The following is a 23862-nucleotide window of genomic DNA, read 5'->3' as shown; positions in this document are numbered from 1 at the left end:
GTTCCTTCAGCTGCCTGGTGTTCGTCATTTTGACCAATTCCATGGTTACACACATTTAAGTGTAACTCGGAGTCACACTGGATAAGCGTCCTTAGAGCCCAAGGACCTGTCATGTCACTTCTACAATCTCTCGTCAGTTGCAGCGTTTATGACACTGTGCATGCGATCCACCTTTCAACCTGGATGAACCGCAGAAATCTCTTACAATATTATTATTGTCGTGATTGTTGTTTTGGCAGGAATTGCTTAAAAAGCCGAGAATTCACAACAACCAAAACCGGGATTTAGCTCGGAGTCAGCGGGGCTGCTTATAGCATTTTAGTTTTTTTGTTGTTTTTTTTACACTTAAAACTGTGTAGCCATGAAATTCGTCGAAATTACCGATCACTAGCTGAAGGGACACCGTTCCCATGATTCCTCGATTACGGGCCTGGGCGCTTGGGCGATTTAGCAATTGATCTAATGTTAACACATCGAAATGATTAAGCGACATCGAAATCCCCGTGAAAATTAGCACAAATAATCCCAAACTTAAGCTTGCCATAGCTGAAGTTTGGGATTATTTTTGCTATATTTAGCTCGCAAACAATGAGTCATTTACACTTTGCTAACAAAGCACTTTTTTATTACTTCGTTTTTTAACCCTATTGAAAACAGGCCGCCATATAAGGCTGTACGGACGCCAAATAACGGAGTATATACCTCAGATAAGGCTGTTTATATGCCAGGCTGTATATATTCTAGATAAGGCTTTATATTCGCCAGATAAGGCTGTAAAAACGCCAGATAAGGCTCTATATAACATGTAACGCTGCATATGGGCCGTATCTAATTTTTAGTGTTTTATATGGCCAGACATGCCCCAGATATAAGATTTCCATACGGGATGTTCGAAACGCATGTTAGCTTCATGCGTATACTACGTGTGCCTCGTACAGTCTGCAGACAGTTTTTGCACGATCCACGTGACATGGCCGTCGTACAAGGAGGAAGCACGCCCCAGCCAGTGTTTCCAGACTGTCTTTTGTAGGATGTAGTAGCAGCTATGTCACAGCGACTATAATATAGCCACGTGCACATAGGCCACCTAGCCCCGAGTGTGTACTCTCCGTATGAATGCACCACACCGCCTTACACTCTGAAAACTCGCAGATTTATTTGAACGAAAACAAAAATGTTGCCCGTTTCTTGTTGAGTCCTGTTAGTATATATCTCGGAGTAATCACCTTAAAACCTCGGGGGCCGTCGTCTGCAGCTCGCGGTAGTAAATAAAGGACAGCGTCCGGGCCGGATACTTTCTTCCCGAAAATATATTCCCGAAGCAATATATTTTGCCCCCCCTCCCGTTTTCGCTCTCCATAATACGCAGCAAAGCGCGCGCCGATCCGTCGACCGGCCGGCGCAACATGCTAGGCGATCCCATGCTCAAAAACAAAGCGCAGACAAAAGTCTCTCCGGTTCGTAAAATGTCCGTGATAAGAATAGTACCGATAGTGAAACCTTCATAAACTCGCGCCTTAAAAAGAAAAAAAAAAAAGCTATGGTAAAATATGCGAAAGAAAAAAGAAGAAAAGAAAAACGCGGGGTAGAAACAGAAACGCAGCTGGGAGCGGGCTGACACTAACCGGAGGCTTTCGTATTGAGCGGCTAACGGTCTCGGCGTCTTATTTTGAAGTGCGTACTCAGAAGGGGAGACATTACCGTAAAAAGCGTCGCGCACTTTGTAATACGGGCGCCCCGCTCTCACGCCTCAACAGATTGGCGTTGGGAGTTGTTGTCCTTTTTATCTTTATATCTTGGTGTCAAATATCTAAATCTGTTTTCTTTTTTTTTTTCTTTTTTTACGAAGGCGTGTCGTTATTGCTCAAAGCTGTTTGTTGCTTCGAAAGACTGGCAGCCACGCAGAAATAAGTACCTTCACGTCAGTCTGCAAAGGCTTTTGGCCGCTTTTTTTCTTTTTCAAAATACATGGGGGTATATTCACACAATACGCTATATTATTTCACATTCGTAGCGCGTGCGCAGAACTAGCTCCCATTTATCTTCTTCGAAGAACGACGGTCCTGATTGTGCGGAGTGGACGATTTAACGTGCACACTCGTGCATCCCTCCCAATCGAGATGTTTGTTCTTGGCAGTTGATAAATGGCAGCTATGGCACCCCTGCAGACGAGCGGTTTATACCGCGCTGGCTAAATTGCTCATCTACAGCTGGGAGACTCGTCGCCCGTTGAGGCAGACCAAGTTCTAGGCTTTATATAAACATACACACAACCCAATTTTCGGGGCACCATGAGCGCCGACCGCCGGTCAAAGCATGCCCACGCGCAGCCTTCACTTCTTCTAAAATGCCGAGAAAGAAGGCGAGACGACAGCTCGGGGGGGGTGGGGGGGGGGGGGGGGGAGGGAGGGGAGGGGAGGGGAGGAGGGGGGGCGGGGGACGTCGGCGTCCGAAGGCTGAGCCTTGGTTCGAATGATGAGTGGGTGAAAAGCATAGCCCCCTGTTTACTCACAAAGCCCGGCAGTTCGACGACGGAGCCATTGAGTGCCCGGCCGCAGATTTGGAGCGCGAGTACCTCGTAAAGCCACAGAGCATCAGAGAGCCATTTCTCGGGGATCCTAGGTACAAAACACACTTGTTCGATCGGGAGAAGTGTGTTTCGGCGTCTCGCCGCAGCGGGGCGCCAGTCACGTGGCTCTCCTCTCATCCGTTGTGCGCCGCTCCACCGTTTCCCTTTCTACGGCCGCTTCTCGTGGCGATCTGCCAGACTTTGCAGTATATAGGAGGCTATGCCACGCCCTAAGTTTCTTAAGTTGTCAAGACTAGTCGCTTGTAGCTAAAAAAACGCCAAGTGGCCAGTTTCTATCGTATTGTCGGTGTTCTGCAGCCAAGTGAGATCAAGGTATTCGCCTACAAGACCGCCGCAGCACGAATACTGAAGCAAGAAGCCCGAAGGCAGTAAGCCAGTGAGGGCGTTTTAAAATCCCCAGTGATACCGCTCATACACCATACAAGCTGCAAACGCAGAGACAGCATCATCTGCTCAACCAGGTTCGAAGCGTGTATATAGACCTTTTCTGTGTACTCTCGTCCCCAGCCACCTAACAGGCGTATCCGGTATGGGCGACGAAAAAATAATTCAACGTTTCAACCGGCAAATAGTAAAAAAAATAAAGGAGAGGCAAATCGGGAAAGTGTGACGATTGCGCTTATATCCTAAATGCCTTCTATTGGCGTGGCAAAGGCAAAACAATGTTTTCGCCCATACTGGAAGTGACGTCAATTCAAGATGGCGGCGCACTTGCAGAAATGGTATATAGGTGTGCTCCATATATGTATGTAGTACGCATCCGATTCAGACATGTCTGTAGAGACTTTTGTTTCCACCAGTGTGACAAGACGACCGTCGTATACGAGGAAGAAATCACGCCACAGACAGTGCCTACACAGTGTCTTTTGTAGGGTGTATTGGCGGTGTGACCACGGTTGTAAGCCGCCAGGGACTGCGGTGGGACGTAGCTTCTTCGGCAAAAGCAAACGATGTTTCTCGACCAGGACCAAGACCGAAGAGCTGTCTTGGAATCTTTCCCGGGGTATACAGCCGGGACTCGAAGATAAGACAGCTCTTCTAACTTGGCCATTCCCCTCCCTCATCCGTACTCATGACCTCGAGTGCGGATGAGCATGAACCAATAAAGACGTTTGCTCTCTCTTTCCTTCTTTCTATTTCTTATTAACATTTGTTTGGCCCCTCGCTTGGTTGTAGTTTGCCGAAAGGTAGAGGCGGAGGTAACTGTGTGCGGTCCGACGATGCCTCGGGGGGTACGGCACACGACCGAGGCTATTTACGCTGCCTGATCGATAACCCCTTGGCCCCCTTGGGCTAGTTATCCGCGATCAGAGCAAACGTCGCTTCCGTGTCTCTGCCGCGCCGCCGGTACATTGCGGGAGGAGGGGCACCTGGACTCTCGGAACGAGATACTGCTCTCAATCAAGTAGGAATGCCGCGAACCTTCCCAAGTTCGAGTTCGACTAGATTCGAATGTGGCGAACATTGAACGCGAGGACCGACACAGGTTTCGACTAAAGTTCGACTTTTTTGCGCACGCGCGAAAATCGATAACGAGCCAACGTCACCTAGGGGGGGGGGAAAGTGCAATATTTATTGGGTTTGCACTCTAAAATTGCGGTCGCACTGCAAGTGCATTATGCCCGACTCGACAGTCGGGTCGGGCTTGGGGCATTTTATGAGTGCACTGTTCGGGTTCGGGTCGAGTTTGGGTCGGGTTCGGGCCGGGTTCGGTGCCGATGGATCCCGAACTGAGTCGGGCACGGGTCAGTTGGTGGCATCGGGACCCGACGGCCCGACTTTGCCAACTAATATGGAATCGGAGGAAATATTCGTTTTATATTCAAAAATCATAAAACTGTTGCTAGCGGAAAGTTTGTTTGAACACGAAAAGCGCGAATCTGAATATTGTGCCGCGGGTCGCTATAGGTTGTATGCAACGCCCGCTAAACCTATGACAACCGTCTAGGTTAAGGGATCTCAAATGGGAGGCCGAGGCACCTGCGAAGGCATCTCTAGAATCCAGGAAGCCTCGCTCATCATTAAACCTGGCAATAAACTTGATTTTGTTTTCGTATAGAGAATAGGCATCCCGCTTTTGGGTATATTTCTTTTTTTCTTCATATGCTTCAATGAGATAAATCCACTCTACACGAGCACTTCGCTACCTAATATTTCTTTATCCCTTCATAAATAATAATTAGCCCATATCTTTTCCTTTCCCCACACCGCGGATCCATCACTTCCGCCAATCCACAAGCGGTCCCCGAAACACCAAGGGTTGAGCACCACTGGTCTACGACGCAGTCATCAATATCAATGACTCCACTCCACCAAACATCGCGTGCGTGTGAAAAAAAAAAAAAAAGCCGGTGCTCACACTTCCTCGCAGAACACGCAGGTGTCAAGTTCTGCGAACTGCGGCAGGGTCATATAGCACTGTCTATAAGTCGAGCTTCGTCGAATTTCGCCAAAAATTTCGAAGGTTTCGTCGAACCAGTCGAAACTCGAGTTTCGACAAAAAATTCGCGACATCACTCCTTTAAGTTGCGCGGGAAACAGGGGCGCGCTGCTCTGAAAAGAGCGTGGCGTGGGCCGCGGTCGTTTGCCGGCACGCACGAAGAGCGGCAGCGGGACCAACAACGGGTCTTGGCCCCCACCGCGCGAAGGCTCGGAAACAGCGAGGGGATCGCCTCGGACGGAGTAAGGTCCGTCAAACGACAACGAGGATGCGTTCATTCCACGCTCGCGGCGCGAAAGAAGGGGGCTTCATTGTGTGCACGACCCATACCGCCTAGAAGACAAGGCCCGCTCATGACGTCATCGTAAGTGGACGACGTCATGCGCGGACCGAGCGGCGAACACGCCGGAGCTCGATGCCGCAAAGCGTGCAGACGCGAGCGTCTTAATTGTCCGATTAATTTTTTTTTTTTTCTGAAAACAAATTATATCGTGGTTTTAATCCTCCGCCGCACGAGTAATAGACGTATTGCTAGATTACCCAAGCATCGAGGAGAATGCTGGGAATGTATGTACACGCGCCACACGCGCTCGCCTTTCTCGTGTGAAAGATTCGAAGTAAATGCCCAAAATCCGTTGACGAATGCGCGTGCTTTCTGTTTTAGGCAGAGCCGTAAATGTAGAGAGTTTGGCCATTCGTTGGGAAGTATAGGAGACAAATGAGGAGGCGCCATTGGCCGAAAGCGGGCTGGGCGTGTTCCAGGGCGTCTTCAGAAATTCGAATGTGACCAACCAGAAGCCGGAAATAATACCCTGGCGGTGGTCGCGAGAAACAAACCTGATAACTGCATCGGAGTAACTCTCACTGGCTGAAAATATGGTACACGTGATGTTTCAATCACGTTAATCCAAAATGATGGTGGAAGAGTGCGACTAGCGGAACGATCGACATGGTCCGTACGCCAAGCGCCCAGGGCCGGGAATCTGCCGTCCGAACGTCCGTGCAAAACAGAGTTGCGCGGCGCATTCGTTTCTTACATCTTTCTGCATGATCATGATCAAAACAACACGTGCACCCTATTTTCAACCACAAAGAGTTACTAAACTTCACTCTTACGCGTTTATTAAAACCATATACGAACATAGACTTTTGATCAGAACTGTTTGCCGCTACCACCGCCAGGGGATTCTTTTCGGCTTCTGGTTGGTCAAGAGAGCGTGCCAAGCCCTCTTTCCGAGTCTGCCGCACGCCCTGGCTCTGCCCGCGCCTCCCATTGACCAAACTCTCTCAATACACGGCTCTGGTTTTAGGCATTTGCTTCCGAACAGGGACTGCAGTGCTGCAGACGCCAGCACGTGAAGTAAGTACACTCGCAGCATGCTCCTTGGTGCTTGGATGAATCTAGCGAAAGGTCGATTCCATTTTGAACAGAGCCCGCCAACTGCTCAGATTACACCTGCAAAGCAGACAGAGCGTTTTCGTTGGCAACAGTGGAAGCTCTGACGTAACATCAGGCAAAGAGAGCCACGTCAGGTTTTGACTGCTACGTCTCAGTAAACTAACTCCGTCCTAAGAAAGACAAGGTTTACGGTGTTGAGGGAAGCTCAATTTTTCGACGACGATCTTTGTACGCGTGCGTTGATCAAAACCGGGAATACGTGAACGCCCGCGACTATGACGTTACTTTGTTTAATGTGACGTCACGACACAACCGGCCATACGTACTTGCGCAATTGGCGTGAACTTTCGTATTGATGTTCATAATTGAATTAACGAATATCGAGGCGACTTTTAATGGAATAATGATCACATATGACTATACTTAAGCACTTTCTACGTGACCAGCGCAAAAACGTAGTAACTTTCCGGCAGGGATGGGCAGTATTTCAAATACAAGTATTTGAAAAACGTATTTAAAATACTTTGTGTATTTTGCATTTGTAGTTAATTGCAAATTGGGTAATGTATTTGACGTGTGTATTTAAATACTAAAACGTGGGTATTTCAAATACAATTGTAATTAAATACAATTTTGTGGGCAAAAATACATCCCTCAAGTTTATTGTCACGACTCATTTTGCTCATCCCAAGACGTGTCCAGAGCAGGAAGAAAACTACGTTCTGAGAGACACTGCATTCGGTGGAATGCAGTGTCTCTCAATCAAGCACAAGCGTTTTGTGTGTAATTACGGTGCTGGTCCAGGGCAAGAATAGTGACGAAATCGACGTTCACAGGCAGACTGGCTAAATAAGTGCCTGTGACAACTTGTGATGCTTTCCAGCCTGATTTCCATCCTTATTTTTGCCTGGAACATTCTAAATGCGCGAATTGTCCAGATTTTCGTAACTGGTACAAGTTCCAACAATAAAAAATTCTCTGGCTAGTGCTGCGCGTCTTGGTCGTCTCGGTTCTTTGTTGGTCTATACGTAAATGTAATCGACAAAAAAAGCTGCTTGAAGGTCTGTACTTTTTTCACCTATTACGTCCAAGCTCATTACAATTTTTTTTTTGTGATTATATTTCTATTACGTTACTAGAGCCTCGCACACTAACTCCCGAGTGTGCGATGCAAAATTAAAATGAGATACCCAGAAACCCGTTGCAGGTGCCCTGAAGTCGCTGACACAAATTTTTAGGAATGTATTTGGAAAAGTATTTGGAGGAGATTAAATACATTTGATTGTATTTGTATCTTGTATTTAAATGCATTTTAGGAAATGTAATTAGATTTGTAATTAAATGCATTTTGACGAAGTATTTTGTATTTGTATTTCGATACATATTTGCATGTATTTTGCCCATCCCTGCTTTCCGGTATCACCGGACAATCGGTCATGAAACGATATCGGTTTGTAATGTTGATGACTTCGCAGAGGCGTCACTGGTCCAAGTCTGGCCCAAGTACACTCGCACGGACCGCCACTGATTCAGAAGTTTATTTTTCTCGCGGTGAAATTGCGAGTCCTGCCTTATCAAAGAAACCTTGATGACGTAATTGGGGGATCGAAACCACCCGCCGAACGACAGTCGAGCGCGGCTCGTGCATTGGACGCGAGAACTGCGTGAGCACTCAACTTCCGCTCGTAACAATTAATCAATGCCTCGGCGCACACTCGGGTAGCGGCTCGTATCCAACTACTACGGTGATGAGAAGAGCCGACCTCTCACAATGCCTGGAGCTCAGCATGCGTTTTCTACTTTGCCGACCCCAGCGCTTGGCAGCGGGCCACGTGGCCGCTTGTTCTGGCTCCGAGTCACGGTGTAAGATACACTTTAGGTGAGGACACGGCGGGTCACTGTCCAGCTATAACAGTTCGTGGGAGGTATACGTGCAATGCCGGTCCAACCTTCCTTTGCCGAGTGTCACGTCAGTATCGAGTTGCTATCGTAAAAGATTGGTCCCGAAGCGTTTACCAACAGCGCGAATACAGCACTTCCATCAAGCGCGCGCGTCCGCTCCGAGTGTGAACAGGTATTTACGTGGCTCTTGCTGACACTCGTAGTTCAAACGTATCTTTTTTAACGTCGGCTCGCTCCTGCATCGTCGAGGCCGCGAAGAACGCCGCGGCAATTTGTTTCCATCTACGTCGCTTTGCAAACGACTGACACGGGCCGCCTTTTACCAACAATGACAGTTGGGTTGACTTCTGGAGTCTTCACCGGAAGACTCGGCGCACTTCCCAACAGGCATACCGGCGTACGGGACTAGTCCCATGCTGTCGGTGTAGCGCGAGATATCTCATTGAATCTCGCTCAGCTGCGATGCCTCCATGGCTATCGCGGCGATGAGAAGCGCCGATTCAAAAAACACGTCAGTGACATCAGCGCCATCAGCGCAGTAAAACCTACCGGCGCACCCCAACTCGCCGCCGCTAACGCTCCCATTCTCCTACTGCCGGGAGAACTTCCTGTTCCTGTGCCAGAGTACGTCACGACCGTCAAATTTACGCTGCAACTTGTTTTGCGGTCAGTTGGAGAGGAAGAAAAAGTCGATATTTCATTAATTTTTTTTTGTATAGAAGTGAATGAACCGAGACGAAAACGGATGCCTGTTCGGCATTCAGTGAACATTGACCATTTAATGTAAAAGTTATCTGGCAAACGTAAAAAGATCATTTCATGGTCCCTTTAATGTCACAGACTGAGCGTACATCCGATCACGTGACCCTACGTACAGTATGTCTGTGTGGCCGCGTGGTATCGGGTGTACGATTAGACCACGTGACCATATAGTCTCGCCACGATGTTACCTAACTCGAGGACGTTACCTGACTTCACGTCACGTGATCACGAAACTCGTGTGGACGAATTCTTTATACACGTAAGGATGGCAGAAACCTAAACATATTTTTTCTAGGGCTCTTCAGACAGATAATACCTCCCATTGGCCGAACAAACGACCAAGAATTCGGGTCGCCGCGTAACGAAAACATAATTTTGACAACCCAAACACTCATTCTTCTTGAGCAATGTAGTCCTCGTTCAGAAACGAACAAGTATTTTGTTTTCTTTTTTTTTTTTTCCGCCGATGCTTAGATGTAAGAGATCTGGCTAAAACAAGGCGTCTCGGGGTTATCTATCACAGTTTCTGTCGTGTTCGCCAAAAGGGACAAGTAACATAAATCCTAAGAACGTTATTTCATCTTCACCTGACAAAGTGCCGCCAACCGAACACTCGCGAGGTTATTTCCGGCCAAAAAACAACGCCAAAATTAAATAGAAAAAAAAAAAAAACGCTTTACACACGAAGTAAACTCGACGCAGCGCTTGTTTTGTGTACACCTTTCTACTTAATTTCCGCATTTTTTTTTTTTTTGCGTTTTGTCGTTTTTGTTAAAAAGACTCTACACCCCCAATTTTTTTTTTCTTGCCAGACGATTTATTATGGTGTTAGAAGACTACCCAAATAATATTTTACTTCAGCGTCGTATATATTTTTAATAGAGTCAAGAAACGCAACTGCTCGAAACCGAAACCGAAACTGGACTGCGGAGGAAGAAGAAATACAGAAGAGGAGAGAGTTGGCAGGAGCCACGTGGCTGTGCAACCTTTTCCTTCCAATCAACGTATTTGGAGCTTTTTTATAAGCCACAAAAAATGGATATCATATTTCTTTTTTCATTTTTAATGTTTTATAATTCGATGACCCACAACTTTGATTATCTTTGGTGGTTGTGTCTAAACCGTAGAAAACGGCACGTGATCACGGGGAAGAGAGTGAGTGCAACTCAAAATGGCCAATTCTCGGTCGGCGGTTTTCGGGTAAAAAGAAAACGAATTTCGAGCCGGGAATTGTTTTTTGGGTAGTTGGGCTCTCATATGTCATGTACAAATAAAAACCTTGGCGAGCATAAATACCCTGTCTGTGTCCCTGTAAGCATTAACCAACTAGTCCTCATCGCCAAACAAATATTAGACATCCTGTCAAAACTGACTTTTTTTTTGTCTTTTTTTTTATGTTTGGGATCTTCGATACATTACAATTAACAACTTGCTGGTTTTGCTCCTTGTGGACTGACCTGCTTCGAGTTTTCGAAAAAAACATGGAATCGAATGACTCGGAGTTTTTTTTTTATATATATTTGCATTGGTATATTATTAGTTTTGTTTTCGCAATCGAAGCAAGGCAAGCCAGATTTGCTGGTTTTATAGCCGTACAGCATCACCTGCAAGTCCTCTATATTCCGTTTTGCATCGAGTTGGATCGCGGGCGACGCTACGATAAAATAGAGCCAATGAAACAGCGTTAAAAGTGCGTCGTCATGGCGTTCATCACCTTTGTGCGTCGGCTGTCATACACTAAACGAATTTTTTCGCTAAATTTAGCTGGGAAACTGAATTGTTGTATAGGTCACGTCAGGTCGCGTAACGTCAATTTCCCCGTCAGATTTAGCGGGGAAACCGAATTGGTGGACAGGTTAAAAAAAAGTCAGTTATTTTTTTTTTTATATATACGTAGGTGGGACACTGAATTGGTCTGCATTGGTCCCGTGACGTCAAGTCAGGTGACATCAAATTTCCCGCTAAATATAGAGGGAAACTGAATTCGTCTAAAGGTCACAAAAAGCTTTTCGAGCTTTAAAAGCGCGGGTTCGGCGTGAGGCATTCACTGCGCGTGATCGCACGATGACGACGGACGCCGCTTGATCAGAGAGCTTTCGTAGACAGCGTTTGGCCCTCCGCTAAGCCCTCCACAACGAAGAAGCCGCTACTGCGCTTGCGCACCAATGGCCTTGACTGTAGACAGTTTTGGCGTTGCGGGGCGCCAAAACCGCCTACGAAACTGCGTAATTTGCTGCTTTTCAGTGTCTGATTGCTTAAAAAAAATTAATTTTCTCCTTTCTTATGTCTCAATCTTTCTTTCTTTTTTTTTTCTTTTGCAAAGAGATTTTTGCATGCGTCAACCCTCCTCCTTCCGTTCTGCAGCGAGGGCTCGCCGCTTCTTCGAAGGAAACCGGAAACATGCGAAATAACACGAACACTTCGCGTATATATACACGAACTCATCTCTGTTACTCTGTTACGTCACGGCGCGGTAGTGGCGCGTCGGGCGCACTTCCGGTCTGGGGCTGTGGGCGGAAGTTCCCATGTGAGACGTGTATTCCTGCGTTGTTTTGAAAGGAACCAGGCGAAAACCTGCCTTCTCGTCTAAACTCTGTGACTGGGACTGTACCAGAAGAGTCGAGAAAGGTTTGAAGATCAGTTTTCATGTGCTCGGTTCGTCCGAGAACGTGGATATGGTCCATAAAAATGGAAAACCAGACGCCGTCGGACCACGATTGCTTGGGCGGGAAGCACTTTGGGTTGAACTCACGGATACTTGCGATCCTCAGATTTATTTGTTTTGTTCCAAACGGCGGATCGAAAACCGTCAAGTTGTATGGACCACCTGCGGACTACGTTCAGTGTGTCTAGTTCGAACGGCCGCCTGATCGTTCGAACTGTCGTCTGCTCTTTCTAACACTTCTGCTTGTCGTCTGCTCTTTGAGACGACACCGGCCCGTGGACCATATGTTGGCCCGGTACTGCGTAAGTGCACGCCTCGAAAGACTTACGTTTGAAGGTTGGTACGCAGGCTCGATGTAAACAGTAAATACAAGGAGATGTTGATCATTGTTACCAGTGGCCATCACCGACTTGTTATGCCTGATTGACTTGGTCCGATTCTGCTAGCGATTTTCAGTATCGACGTCGACCATCTCAGCTACGGTTCACGCTTCTGCAGCCCGAGCGACGTCGCGACTGAAAATTGCGAGCGAAATCTCATCATGCGAATCAGGCTATACGCCTCGCAAGTGGGCTAATTTTCGTCTTCTGCGCATGAGAAAGGAAGTAGCGGTGACACGTCAGAACGCCGAGCCCTGATTGGCTGATCGCGACCCCCTATCTGAGCGTCGTCTGCTCCTTTGCAACGTTGTCTGCTCGCAACGTCGTCTGCGACTGCTTCGTTGCGGAGAGCTTAGCGGAGGGGGAAACGCGGTCTACGAAAACTTTCTATTACTCACGCAAAGTTTTGCGGTGTAACGAGCTTCGGTAATTTCGCTGAGGCCACTTAAGTCGTCGGACATAGAAGACGCAGAATCAACAATCCGAACGCGAAAAAGGGCAAGGGGACTCACACCGATGCCGACTACATCGCATTTCAATGCTTTCTTTATGGGCGACGGCGAGCTTCTTACCCACACTCCATCGCGCATGCGCGGCGCCGGTGGCGTCCGCCAGGGTCGCTCCGGTTTGTTTGTAAACATGAGTTGGCGCATAGAATGCTTCTTTACGTGGAAAGGATCCATTGCAAACCATCGAGCACCTCAATTATTTTTTTAATGCATGTGTTGTGCAGGAAATGAGAAGAGACGCGCACCGCAAAGGCATCTTTCGTGAGAAATCTCCAAAAGCCTAACCTGTATAGTCGGCGTCGCATACACACCCACTCAACTTTCTGACGTCATACCACTACGGTGGCGCTGTTGTCGGCAGTGAGCACGCGCAGGCCCTTCGTCTCGCACGAATATGATTTCGGCGTAAGACGCTGGGCCGTGTCGGTGTATATAATCTCGCCCTCGTAAGAAGCACAAATGTCTCTTATAACGCTAGTTTTTTTCTTGTTTCTTTGTGTGCCTTTCTAGGGAAGGTGCGAGATACAGGAGATACAGGTGTTCGCATGAAAAGTTTGAAATTGATACCCCGCAGTAAATAACCGCAATCGAGCGGCGCGCGTCCTTTTTTCGCGTCGGCGTCGACGCCCAAAAGCCGTCCACGAAAAACACGCACACTCGACGGGAAGAGGGGTTGTGGGCGGCCGGCTTTTTATCAAAACCGGAAGTGTCGGCGCGCCACACAAGCTTCCGGTTTCCTTCAAAAAAGGGAAAGATATATATATATATATATATATATATATATATATATATATATATATATATATATATATATATATATATATATATATATATATATATTTAAGAATCCTTCGCCCCCGGTTTAAGCGTAAAAAATTATAATAATAAAAGAATCCCCGACCTTGGTGACAAGCCGAACGATCGATAGAGATAGATGCGGCAACTTGTGCTCGTTCAAAAGTTCGCCGTCTGATAGCGGGTAATTTGCTACGGTGTCGCCGCCGTATCCGCCGTCATATATTTATAGAAACGGGAAGATGGTGCTTTCTTGTTCGTGATACCATGGCGAAGCGATTGCAGAGGCAATTTTATATATATATATATATATATAAAGAGAGAGAGAGAGGGAGACAGAGAGAGAGGCTGCACCGTATATACTCACGTATATGGTGCAGCCTGTCCCTATGGGGACGAGTGGTTCCATAGATATCTTGAAAGACGGGCCCTTTCCGACATTTTCGAGCTGACATGGAGTGCAACGTCACTGCCTCGACTCGGAACTAGCATGGGCCTTAAAGGGCCCTTGCAGTCATATTTAAGCGTCTACCTTTTTTGCGGTTTCCACGTCTCTTGGGGTTCGGGCAAGCCAGCGGGCACGGACAGAGTAACTCAATATCGGTGCGTCATATTTTAACCGGACGACGTGGAAACCTCCTCAACCTACGGGGGTGACCTGTGGTGCCGAAAGCGCGCGAAATGTGACGTCTTTGGTCCTGGGCTGACTAGTGGTCAGAGTCGCTAAAAGCTTCTTTTTAGTCGAAATGCAAAATACAAGTAGCTCCAACTGTTTCATTTTATTTATAAAAGTAGTTTTCGTTCCGTATTTTAGATCGGAAAAGAAACAGATGCAGTTTATAAAGTACGGAAACAAGAAATGACCCGTCGACATACGCGCCACCAAGCGGTGGAAAAGGCGGCGCATACTACAAAGGGGTAGTGGGATCAGGCTCCGACGAGCGGCGAGCGTAGAAAGGTCCCGGATGTACGCGGCGGCGCTTCAGTCGAGGATCCGACCGTTCCAAAGGCCTTCGGCCAGCAGTTTTGGTTTGCGGTTTGGCCCTTTGGCGGTATGGCAGCGCGAAGTGACTCTCGTTCTGAACTGATCTTTACCCCGTGTTTGCTGTCGTTTGTGGCCAATGAAGTGTCATGCCGAATTGTTGTTTAATCGCGCAGAAAATGAAATGCGAGCCGCCCTGGCGGCCCCCTTCATACAGTCTATCCAGCACATGCTTTAGTGGCGCCCTCTCGAGCCGTCGACACGGAGTGCGGCAGCCGTGAGCGCTCGCTGAGCTCACTACCCCTCCTCTAGTTCACGGCCACTCAAGCGACCAAGGACGTCATGAAGGAGGTTATTTTTTGCTAGTTTTTGTAATCTTAATTTGCCTATAACTTTTAAAAGAAAGCGAATTTCGAGAAAAGAAAAGTTTCATTAAGTTATTACGTCCAATGCGCTCAGGTTCGGTGCAAATTAAGAACCAGTAAAAAAGTCTTTGCAGGGTCCCTTTACATCAGCAATCGCTGTCGTCTACCCAGCTAAGCGAATTCGAAACAAACAGTACGCAGAGAGCTGGTCAAAGATTGAGTCCGCCGAAACCAGTGGCCGGGATGGTCTAATCGGTTAAGGCGTCGCCACGGACAGGCGAGGGTTGCGGGCTCTTTCCCCGCTCCGGGCCCAATTTTTCGCCAGCTCTTTCCCTTTCCCTCTCCATAACTTTAATGTAATAAATTCAAAAATCACTTTTCCCCCTCTTCGATCACTATATATATATATAGACGGTGCAGCCTGTCCCTATGGGGAGGAGTGATTCCCTAGATATCTTGGAAGAAGGGCCCTTTCCGACATTTGCAAGCTGAGATGACGTGCCACGTCACTGCCGCAATTCAGAACTAGCGCGGGCCTTAAATCAACAACGGTTGTCGTCTACCAAGCTAAGCGAATTCGAAAATAACTGTAAACAGAGAGCTGGTCAAAGATTGAGTCCGCCGAAACCAGTGGCCGGGATGGTCTACTCGGTTAAGGCGTCGCCACGGACAGGCGAGGGTTGCGGGCTCTTTCCCCGCTCCGGGCCCAATTTTTCGCCAGCTCTTTCCCTTTCCCTCTCCATAACTTTAATGTAATAAATTCAAAAATCACTTTTCCCCCTTCTTCGATCACTATATATATATATAGACGGTGCAGCCTGTCCCTATGGGGAGGAGTGATTCCCTAGATATCTTGGAAGAAGGGCCCTTTCCGACATTTGCAAGCTGAGATGACGTGCCACGTCACTGCCGCAATTCAGAACTAGCGCGGGCCTTAAATCAACAACGGTTGTCGTCTACCAAGCTAAGCGAATTCGAAAATAACTGTAAACAGAGAGCTGGTCAAAGATTGAGTCCGCCGAAACCAGTGGCCGGGATGGTCTACTCGGTTAAGGCGTCGCCACGGACAGGCGAGGGTTGCGGGCTCTTTCCCCGCTCCGGGCCCAATTTTTCGCCAGCTCTTTCCCTTTCCCTCTCCATAACTTTAATGTAATAAATTCAAAAATCACTTTTCCCCCTTCTTCGATCACTATATATATATATAGACGGTGCAGCCTGTCCCTATGGGGAGGAGTGATTCCCTAGATATCTTGGAAGAAGGGCCCTTTCCGACATTTGCAAGCTGAGATGACGTGCCACGTCACTGCCGCAATTCAGAACTAGCGCGGGCCTTAAATCAACAACGGTTGTCGTCTACCAAGCTAAGCGAATTCGAAAATAACTGTAAACAGAGAGCTGGTCAAAGATTGAGTCCGCCGAAACCAGTGGCCGGGATGGTCTACTCGGTTAAGGCGTCGCCACGGACAGGCGAAGGTGCGGGTTCAATCCCCGCCCCTGGCCAAATTTCTCGCCAGCTCTCTTTCCCCTTCCCTTTACCTAACTCCAGTGCATTAAATTCAATAATCACCTTGTCCCCGTTCACTATATATCTATATATATATCTATATATATATAGTGACCGAATGAATATATCTTGATATATTCACTATAAATATTGATATTGAGACGAAGGCCAAGGGGCCGACGACCGTTTTTGTGTCCGCACTTCAAAACATCCAACACGCCTCTGGTTGCGCATCCCGTTCAAGCGCACGCAGGCCTCGTCCTCCTCGGCCACCATGCCGAAAGACGATGAAGCGGACATCGTCAATATACATATATATAAAGTCATGTCTCGTTAATATGGACGCCTCCGTTCCCCAGAAAAATCGTCCATAATGTGAATCGTCCATAATAACGAATCAAGGTCAAAAACACAAACATTAGGTAATAATTGTTAAAAAAAGCATTGTTTATTTCGCCAAAGAACGAGGAGATATGAGTTTGCACTGACGCTTTCGATCCCACTTTAGTGTCCAAAAAGCGCAACACTTCGGCCACTTGAAGTGCACGTTCTCCCTCCTGCTCAAGGTAGGCGATCGCTGTCTCCAAGGCACGGCGAGCTTCACATCGAGTAACGGTAGGTCTCTCTTCTTCATCGGCTGTTTCTGTCGGCGCAAAGTTTTCGAATTGTTGATGGCCCTGTTGAGCGGATTCACCGACAAGCTCCATGATCTGCTCGTCGCTCATAGGCTCCCAGCTGTTAGTCTCTTCGTCTATATCCAAGAATGCCGATGCCTCTTCATCTGGGTTTTTCTCCCCGATCGAGTTGTCGAAGAGCTTCACGAAGGGCCGCAAGCGGAAGTTCATCCATCGGATCCTCCACCTCCATAGCAGAGCTGTTAAGAAGAATACCTGCGTGACGCCAGCAGTTCACAATGGTTTGAGGCCTCACCGCGTCCCACGCCCTCTTCAGCTTTTGAAGGCACCACCTCAAGTCAACAGTTTGCGGTTCGTTGTCTTCCGCGCAAGCGATGTAGTGCCGCACAAGTTCACCTCTGTAGTGTGCCTTAACCGCGCGAATAATTCCTGCGTCCAAGGGCTGTATTTTGGCAGTCATGTTGGGTGGAAAGAACTTCAAGGTAAGGTTTTCATAGTCCGCACGAACAGAATGGCACGATGCGTTATCAACCAACAAAACAGCCCTCCTCTTCTCAGCCTTCAAGAAGTGGTCGAATTTTGCCAAGACGATTTCAAATATCTTTCCTGTCATCCATGCTTTCTTGTTGCAATTGTAAGAGCAATACATGTTCGGGTCAAATGTCTTTCCAAAACATCGTGGTCGCTCCACTTTTGCCACGACATGGGCTTCCACTTGTGGGTGCCGCTCGCGTTGCACAAGAATCCCACCGTGATTTTCTCTTTGCTTCGCTTGTTTCCAGCCACAGGTTCGGATGCCAGAGTCGAAGATGGGCCCAACTTGTAAAAAAATCCAGTCTCGTGTAAGTTGTAAATATCATCTGGAGAATACTGAGCAAGAAATTCCGCAAGCTGTTTCCGAGCACTGGCAACGGCGGCTGTATCCACGCTTCCACTCTCTCCATGAATACGGTGGCTTGAAATTCCATGCCTTCTCTTAAACCTGCTGAGCCAACCCCTTGAGTAGTTCAGGTCATGAATGTCTGCATAAAGACGTGAAGATTGCAGACATTAAAATAAAACCACTGAAGAGAGAACAGTTATTTTAACGTAGATGCGTAATTGCACAAGAACGAGCAACTAGAAAAATCATTAGAGGAAACAACATTTTTGGGGAGGAATGCGTAACATTTTGAGAAAACATTTTTAACTCAGTGCTTAAAAAGATACGCTCAGAACTCACTTACCCATCGTTGTGCCGAACTCCTTCGCCTTTTCTTGCAGCATCTCGTCGCTGACGGCGGCCCCTCTGGAGCGTACCAGATGTTGACGGCCTCCTCCAACTTCTCAAACTTTGGGGGTCACTGCCGGCAGGAACTGGAGCTGGCTGTGGGAACTGTTTTTAATTTCCGAACGCTCATCCATTTCTTTGATTCTTTTAGAATTGCGTGGACTGTCGATTTTCCGAGATCAACGCCAAGGTTTCTTCCACTCCACCCTTTCACGTACTGAACAGACGCTGAAGGCGTTTCAATTTTGAATTTGCATATCTCCTTTTTCAGCTGAGCAGAAAGCTCTGTCCGTTTACGCTTAAACATCGTCTCCACCTCCGAAATGACAGGAGAAGCGTCCAGCCTTGCCTCTTGCCTCTTATGCACAACGAATGTGATTCATCACGTATGCCAACCCGGAAGGAGATGGCATACGTTTAAGCTTGAAAAACGAGAAACAAAAAGAAAAAAAAAAAAAAAACGACCACCTTCAGGCGCGCAGGTCTTATCTCAAGGGCGGAGGACAATAGTGAATTCCGGGTACAAACTGTGACCTCTACGATTCACTAACCTTTTCTTCTGTCGGGTATGTGGACTCGCCTTCAAAGTAACCAGGCGGGGAACAAAAAGGCAATGGTGAATTCCGACTAGTACACACTGGGGTCACTAATATTTTTTTTTCGTGGACACGTGTCCATATTAACGAGACAAAAATGCCTGTATTTTCCCGTTTCGTCCCCAAAATAGCCGTCCATAGTCCGGACTGCGGGTTTCTGTATTAACGGGACAGAATTGCATGGCGGGAGACGGTCGCCGAAAATTTCGTCCATATTGCGGGGTGTCCCGATTAACGGGGTCCATATTAACGAGACATGACTGTAGTTGTTTTTTTTCTTAAGGAGACCCAATCTCTTTTATTTTTTTTTTTTTTTATTTTTGAACGTGTTGTGAACGCTACATTGATGCGGTTTGTGCAGGTGAGTTTTACGGCCAGGAGGACATAGTGTATAAGGCCAATTATAACGATCAGTCGGCTACATTTCATTCACCCCTTAAAGGAGCTGTGCAACGATCTTAACGTTGAAAGTATTGGCATATTCTGTTTTTGAAATTGTTCACCTTGTCACAAATGACAGAAAACACGCCTCCTTTCATCGAAATGTTGCGATTCCGCCGCGTAATGACGAAGCAAAACTTGGAATATTCCCCGACCTGCAGCCGCGAGCGGCGGCCATGAGAAACTCGCGGCGTGACGTCAATGGGGAATCTAGTAGAAAAATAGCAAGTTGTGCGAATACCTGCTCGATAGAAGGTAGCTTTTCTATAAATCTTGTCGTTCCAACATATATATGAATGCGTCAAAAACCTGGTATGGCATCGACAAAACTTTTATTATACGGAGTTTCAGTGGCGTCATCTATCGTACGTCCACAAAACCGTCAGCTCTATCTGCTACCGCGACCAGCCGCCAGAAGCCGGAGGGGGAGGGGAACAGGGCCGGACAGGGATGGCCGGAAAATCAAATCAAAAGTCAAATTTGGGGGTTTTACGTGCAAAACCTACGACGGGCATCTGAGGCCAGATTCATAAAAAACCTCTTACCTACGACAACTTAGCTACGAAGTTCGTAAAGTTACGATCATCGTAAGATGAGGCGAGAACGGTATTCATAAACGCGTTCTTAAGTGAGAGGAGGAAAGTTACGACCTCTTCCGGAGAAACGATGACTTCCGGTGCTGTTGCTATGGCAACGGCGTCTTCGGCAAAACGAACAACCAATTAGAGAGCTAGGCATAGTTCGGAGCACGTGGATTTTTAATAACAAACACAGGCTAACCACTCGTTGATAGACCGCTATGTGTATGTCCTGTCCTGTCTGTGTGTAAATGTGTAGTGTTCAAGCTGATTCTCATAAACACGGGCGACCTTTCCACCACCGCTTGTCTGAGGTTCCTGTCCGTGCAGTGGTATATCGACGCTAACACGATTTAAACGCTTCGTTGACTGCTACAAACTCGATCGCTACGAAGTCAACACAACTGTCATCGTTGGTAAAAGCCCCGTGCCAGTCGTTTGCAAAGCGACGTAGAAGGAAACAAACCGCCGCGGCGTTTCTCGCGGCCTCGGAAATGCAGGAGTGAGCCGACGTTAAAAAAGATACGTTTGAACTACGAGAGTGTCAGCAAGAGTCGCGCAAATACCTGTTCACACTCGGAGCGGACGCGTGCGTTTGATCGAAGTGCTGGATTCAGACTGCGTTTCGGTAAGCGCTGCGGGACCGATCTTCTCCGATTGCAACTCGATACTGACGTGACACTCGGCAAAGAAAGGTTGGACCGGCATCGCGTAGCTCCCACAAACTGAAGGCCCATACGCACATCCGCGTTTGAGCGCGGTGCGTTCCGTAGCGGCAAGCGGACGCGTTGCGTTGCGAAGACCGCTTGCGCCAAACTTGTACGCACAGTTGCGTTGACACGCAGTCAGCCGCAGTCAAGAGCCAATAAGAACGCGCTATCGTCGCTAGTGGCTCACCAATAGTAAGCGAAATCCAAGGCAACATGGCGGCGCACAGCGACAGCGTCGAAGTGTTCGATCTTGGGACAATCTCGCCGGCTTCCCCGACGTTTTGTCAGGCTTGAACCATCGCAGCCTTGGAAAATACAGTCCCCACCGCTCCCCAAAACGAAAAAGCAAGCACTGTGGCTAAAGTGACCAGACGTCCCGATTTAGGCGGGACGGGTCCCGCTTTTGCAGCCATGGTCCCACTGTCCCGCCAGCCTGCTGCGGGACGGCGTTTTGTCCCGCTCTGGCTCCGCCGAAAGCCCGGCGGCTCGCGCCGCGGTCCCGCGGGCGGCGACTCGCATAGTTTTTTTCGATCTGGCTAGCTAGCGAACCAGTCAAAACCAAACAAAGCTCAGTTGTACACTCTACTCGGCGACAACGTCTCTTGACATTTCCGGGGAGAGGAGGCAAGCCCCCGCACAGCTTTATTCGGTGCTCAAAATGCGAGAGGGAACGCATGCCTGTACCTTCCACTGCATTGCCAAGAAAAGTTGTCGCCAAGAGCTCGGTCACCGAAGAGCTGCTCGCCGCCCACGAAAGCAATCTCCGTCCGGTGACGCATACGCGCATACCGGACGTTCCTTATCTTCGTCGTTTTCTTTTTTTTTTTTTTTTTTACCACGGGAAAGAAAGGAAAACGCGGAGAGGAGGAGGCGTCGAAGAGACGGGGAAGCCCGATAACTGCAGCGCTGAACTAGAAAAAAAAAAAAAAAAAAACATTTGAGTTTTGTAGCACGTTTGTCAGATCGTTTTTTCCCCACAATCCCGTTCGACCCCGCACCGTCCCCACGGCTGCATACGCCACGCGCGGAAGTCGTCGGTTCGTCACGCTCAACGAGTTTGATTACGGTGGTTCGATGGCAGCACACTGTCTTGGTTTTTAATGCTCGTTATCGCGCGATAGACGACAATGCCCAAGCGGAAGTGCAAGTTCAACGAGGCGCTGGGGAAGGAGTTCCCGTTCATAAAGAAGACAAGGTCGGAGTCCGATGTTTGCTGCGATAAATGCGGAGGAGACTTTTCTATCGCCCACAGTGGACGTTCTGACATCGTGAAGCATATCAGCACCGAGAAGCACAAGCGGAACCTGTCGGCTGCTGCCTCTTCCAGTGCACTGACGAAGTTCTTCAGGCCGGAACACGCTGGGGACAAGGAGTTAAAACTCGCCGCTTCTGAGGGTGTGTTCGCATTCCACACGATCGCCCACAACCAAAGCTTTCGGTCTATGGACTGCACCTCAAAACTCCTGCAGAAACTTTTCGACGAGAAGTTTGCCTGTGCGCGCACGAAAGCCGAAGCGGTCGCCTTGAACGTGCTCGCTCCTTCTGCAGCAGAAGAGTTGAAGGCCGACCTCCAGGACGCTCAGTTCATCTCTGTGTTCTGTGATGCGTCGAACCACAAGGATCTGAAAGTGTTTCCAATAATGGTTCGCTACTTCAGCTCTGCTGCTGGAGTGCAAACGAAGCTGCTTGAGATCGAAACATTGCCAGGTGAGACTTCGATCATGGTGAGCCAGTACACCATGAGCACACTGGAAGCCAACGACATCACATCGAAGCTGGTTGCTTTTAGCGCCGACAACACCAACTGCAACTTTGGTGGTGCCGCACGGAACGGAAAGAACAACGTCTTCGCAAGAATGCAACAGGCTTCGACTCACAAGCTCATTGGGATTGGCTGTGCAGCGCACATAGTCCACAACACCATCCAGACTGCAGCTGACTGCCTCCCAATTGACATTGAAGCTGTGATCGTTAAGATATATTCATACTTTTACATCTATACAGTCAGGGTAGAGTCGTTCAAGGAGTTTTGCGACTTCGCATCAGTGGAGTACCAGCGGCTCCTGGGCTACAGTAAGACTAGGTGGTTGGCATTGATGCCAGCTGTTGAAAGGGTGCTGAAACTTTTTCCTGCTTTGAAGTCGTTCTTTTTGTCGGCAGACAAGTGCCCCTCTTTGATCAAGACATTTTTTGAAGATGCGTGCGGAGAGCTCTGGCTCTACTTCCTGCACAGCCAAGCTGCCATGTTTCAAGCGACTGTGCTGCAGATCGAAGGAGACTCGAAGACTGCCATCGAAGTCCACAAAGCCCTAAACCAGCTGCAGACGAAAGTCCAGGACAGACTTCAGCAGGGATTTCTGCCGTCAAGCGTGCGCTTCATGATTACTACGCTTGAGGAACAAGGAGAAGTTCGAAGAGGTTCGGTAACAGAAGTTGTGAGGAATTTCTATCAGACATGCATGTCATACCTTGAGCGATGGTGCAACCAGTTTGATGAAATCAGCGGTCTCTCCTGGGCCTCTCTCGACACAGCACCACTTTGGGACGATGTTCAAAAAAGTGCGCAAGTCATCACTTTAGAGTTCAGCCACGTCCGTCTTGAGGAGAACGCTTTATTTGATGAGGCATGCAACGTTTCGCGTTATGTCACGGCCAAGAAGCTGGACGAATGGAAGAGCCAGAAGAAACCGGTTGGAGAACGGTGGGTGGAAGTGCTCCAGCATTTCGAAAGAAATGATGTGCCTTGCGGCAACATGAGGGCACTCATCGAGTATTGCATGTGCTTGCCAGGTACGAATGCACCAGTGGAAAGGGTGTTTTCGTTGATGAACAAGGTATGGACTGCAGAGAAGACGCAGCTTCAAGTGGCAACACTCAAGGCAATGCTGATGCTCAAGGTGAACGTGCACATGACCTGTGAACAATACCACGGACACATCAGCAAAAATGAAGGATTACTAAGAAAGATCCATTCTAGCCAAAAGTATTAGATTTGTATACCGGCTAAGAAGAAAACAAACTGGAAGAATAAAAAGTGTGATTCGTTGACTCAAACCATATGTCGCAACTTTAAGCCGCCCACCCCACCTCTCCCTGCCCGCCGCCCCCCCCCCCCCCCCCCCCCCCCTCCCCCCCGTCCCGCTTTGGGGTCCGAGGAATATGGTCACGTTAACTGTGGCCGGCGAACCGGATACGTCTCGCCGAGTCGGCCGGGTGGGGCGAGCGAACACGTCACCCCCTCTCCTCTTTCGGCTTCTGATTGGTCGAACGCACCCGAACGCGCCGCAACGCTTCGGAAAGTTGAACAAGTCTCTACTCGCTTGCGTCGCGCTACCGAGC

The 23862-nt window shown here is 48.3% G+C and overlaps 1 protein-coding gene and 1 pseudogene across 1 annotated transcript in view; both read left to right on the top strand.

The window, feature by feature from the left end:
* Positions 1-23862, top strand: part of LOC8035642 (protein stum homolog) — a 198864-nt gene that overhangs the window by 64172 nt on the left and 110830 nt on the right. The window lies entirely within an intron of this gene.
* On the top strand, positions 21651-22349 carry LOC120837127 (annotated as a pseudogene).

This window comes from Ixodes scapularis, unplaced genomic scaffold (assembly GCF_016920785.2).
Source record: "Ixodes scapularis isolate PalLabHiFi unplaced genomic scaffold, ASM1692078v2 PGA_scaffold10__122_contigs__length_95168666, whole genome shotgun sequence".
Lineage (NCBI taxonomy): Eukaryota > Metazoa > Arthropoda > Arachnida > Ixodida > Ixodidae > Ixodes > Ixodes scapularis.
Note: the sequence above shows the minus strand (reverse complement) of the source record. Positions and strands in the feature narration are given on the sequence as shown.